The following is a 3,256-nucleotide window of genomic DNA, read 5'->3' on the forward strand; positions in this document are numbered from 1 at the left end:
TGCCGCTGGTAGGAGTCCTTGTCCAACCCCACCACCTTCTCCTTCTCGCCTAGCGCACGCCGCCTTTCATTGGCCTCGTGCTGCTTCCTAACACCCTCGCACCACATACCAGGCGGGCCTGGACAGACGAGCTTGGTGTGGTCAGGAAGAGGAAGCACGTGCGCGTCCTTGATATGCGCCCAGACCATCGCTGGGTCACCGCGATGGGCACAAAAGAGGCACGAGACGATCGAGTCGTCGGGCAGGGGAGAGGAAACAGGGAGCATGTCCACAGCCTTGGGGTGTGCGGCCTTGATGTGCTCCCACAGAGCCAACGGCTCTGCGGTCACATCGCAACCTGTCCACTTGCAAGACATGAGTCCCGCCTCGGCCTGCGAGTCCTTACCGTCGGCGATGGGGACAGATGAAATGGAGGCGGTGGCGGCGGTCGTGGTGGTGGCAGCAGCGGGAGATGAAGAGGCAACAGAGCGAGTCGGGGCAGTGGATTTCTTCTCCTTCCAAGTACGACCAACCGCGGAGGTCATCCTCCTGCGCTTGTGCGGCTCGCTCGGACCAGCTGTGTCGTCTTCCAATCGCCGCTTGTGACTTGTAGATGCGGCAGGAATTTGGGCCGGTACAGGCTCCGGCGCTGGCTGGGTGCAGTACGTTGTGTCGGCGTACGGGAGAGAAGAGCCAACTGGTATGGCGGTGGGTATAAAGGTGTATGCAGGGGCATGGGGGTGAGCGGAGAGGTTAGACGAAGACGGTCCAGCGATGGGACTATAATACCCTTGCTGGACTGTGTAGTCAGGCAGGTAAGCGTTGAACGGGTCGTGTGGAGGCAAATGAGCAGTGTATTCCTCGCCTACAGGAACCAGACTTGTCGCAGGGAATGGATAGGGGGACAGTCCTGTCGAAAACCGAGGGACCTGTTGCACATTGGAGAGTCCAGGAGCCCACCCCTCTCCCGCGGCTTGCGGTTCAAATGTCGCCAGGTCAATTTGAAGGGGAGATGCGAACATTGGATCCAAAGATGGCCTGTTTGGCGGTGTGAAATGCTCGAGGCCAAGCATTGAGGAGGAGGTGGAGGAAATATTGGTGGCTGGTGTGGATGAAGGGAGCCAAGGCCTCGCTTCCGGTAGCGAGTCCATGAAGGCCGAGATGGTAGCCTCGTCCACATCTCCAAGTCTGAGCAAGAGCTAGTAAGTGACCGTGGAATACATCGGATAAAGCGGGTAGCCATACCTCATGTCAGTTGACACTTCGTATGAACTCCAATCCACATCGTTGCTAATATCCCCAGTATGCGGGGCCGAGAATGTAAAAGGATATGAGCCACTAGGCTCCCCAACGCCGAAATTTGTCTCAGAAAAATAGGACGATGAGGCCATGATGCAGGGAAGCACGATGAGCTGCGAAAAATGAGTAAATGTAGAGTCGAAGGCGGGATTGCAGTTTGGAAGGCAGAGCGAATGTGGGGAAAGGGCGCGCTTTGGCCTCCCTTAAATAATGTGGAGGATTCATTTCTTACGAAACTAGAGGCATGCCACAAGCCGTATTTTCGGATGCCGATGAACCATCGCCCGCAAAGCACCCTTCCTAAGTCAGACAAGAAAAAGCGAAGTGCGGCTGTGGATACGCTTCATGACCCTGGATCTATGCAGGGAATGATGGGATTTCATTTAACTTGGTGTGACGAGACGAAGACAATGCAAGGCCTCGCCTACGACTCCCGTACGCGTGTTCTCGGTTCTCGGAGTTTTTCCCGAGTGGCCCTCAAACGCCCGCCGAACTCGGTTTTGATCCGCACAAGTGACTTCCAAGAAGGGCGAAAGGGATAGACTGGCATGAGTAGAGTTATAATTATCCATTCGTGCAATCCACCTTGGAGTAAGCCAGCTTGCGAGGATCTTCAAATCGTACACCTGATTCAAGGAAGAGTAAAGCCTCGCGCATGCAGATGTTTGTCCACACGGGGTACGGAATATTCGGAGCCTGCAATTCAGGACACCGTCCACACGGAAGAAGATTCTCCCAACGAGTTTAGTTCGACCTGAACCGCCTGACAAAAAAACACGGCAGCCGCACGGGCTGCCAAGGTCTGGTGCTGCTCTCGTAAATGAGATACTTTCCCCGCGGAATCCGCAAGTACAGTCACGCCGCATCGACAACCGTCCTCGCGGCATATTCTGCATATTCATGAGCATGCCTCCGAATGCCACCCGGACGAATGGCTAGGACGATGACCTCCTAGTATGTCACATAAATGCATAAGTGGAACAGCGGCTCGGCCGCAGAAACCTCCTTGACCTAGGTCGTTATGTCCAAATGCCATGCGCTTGACCCGGCAACCGAAACAGTCCCTGAGGTCATTCGTGCCGTGCCCTCAAAGGAAACCCGAGGGCAGGCCAGAAGCTCGTCGATGTTTGTCCGCACGGAACACAGCACATTCCCTGTGCCCCAGAACGCCGACGGCCCAGATGAAATTTCCTCAAGCGAACCCAAATACACATCCGACAGAAGTTTCCGGCAGCCGCAAACGCTCCAAGGGTTTGTTGCCCTGCCCTCCCCAAGATTAGATCTGCTTGAACAAAGCAAAGCGGCATTCGGCGAGGTATCCGGTCATCGAATTGATCCAGTCCACCCACTGTATCATCCCACCAAGCAGGGACGTCCTCATTTGGCCGATGCCTTGATGCCCTTGTTCTCAATTTGGAAGGCCATCCCTGGGTTATCGCGACGTGGTGTCGCTTAACGTGGCGCACTGCATGCCACAGTACCCCATTGGCTCGCCCTTGGATACGGATGTCAGTGGCCGTGAGCAGAGTCTACGGAACGCACCCAACGAGAGGCATCATCTTCCGATTGGCCTGGGAGCTCCTCGTCGACTGATGCTGAGCCTGGGGACCGTGGTCTCGACAGAGCCGCCGTCTGCGTCTGCGTCATACATGCTCGACTTCGTCGCCGCCATCGGCTCTTCCTCGAGTCCACTGCCTCGCGTGACAAGCTCGGCGTCGGGGACGACGGGCACAAGCGTCACGCGGCCCCCGTCGTGCACGCACATGGCGGCACTCGTTCCCATAAGTGGCCCCATACGCGCCTGACATACCGTCGAGTGGCGTGGTTGATGTTTCTCCAGTGGCATCGACGTTCGCTCTCTCGCCTTCTACGACCTGTATGCAAGAGCTCTTTGACTTCAGTGTTGATGACATCCTGCTTGTGCTGTGCAACGATTGAAACAACCCATCCTCCTCTGACAGGCTCAAGGATGTGGACG

The sequence above is a fragment of the Fibroporia radiculosa genome (genome assembly GCF_000313525.1).
Source record: "Fibroporia radiculosa TFFH 294 genomic supercontigs, scaffold2901, whole genome shotgun sequence".
NCBI lineage: Eukaryota > Fungi > Basidiomycota > Agaricomycetes > Polyporales > Fibroporiaceae > Fibroporia > Fibroporia radiculosa.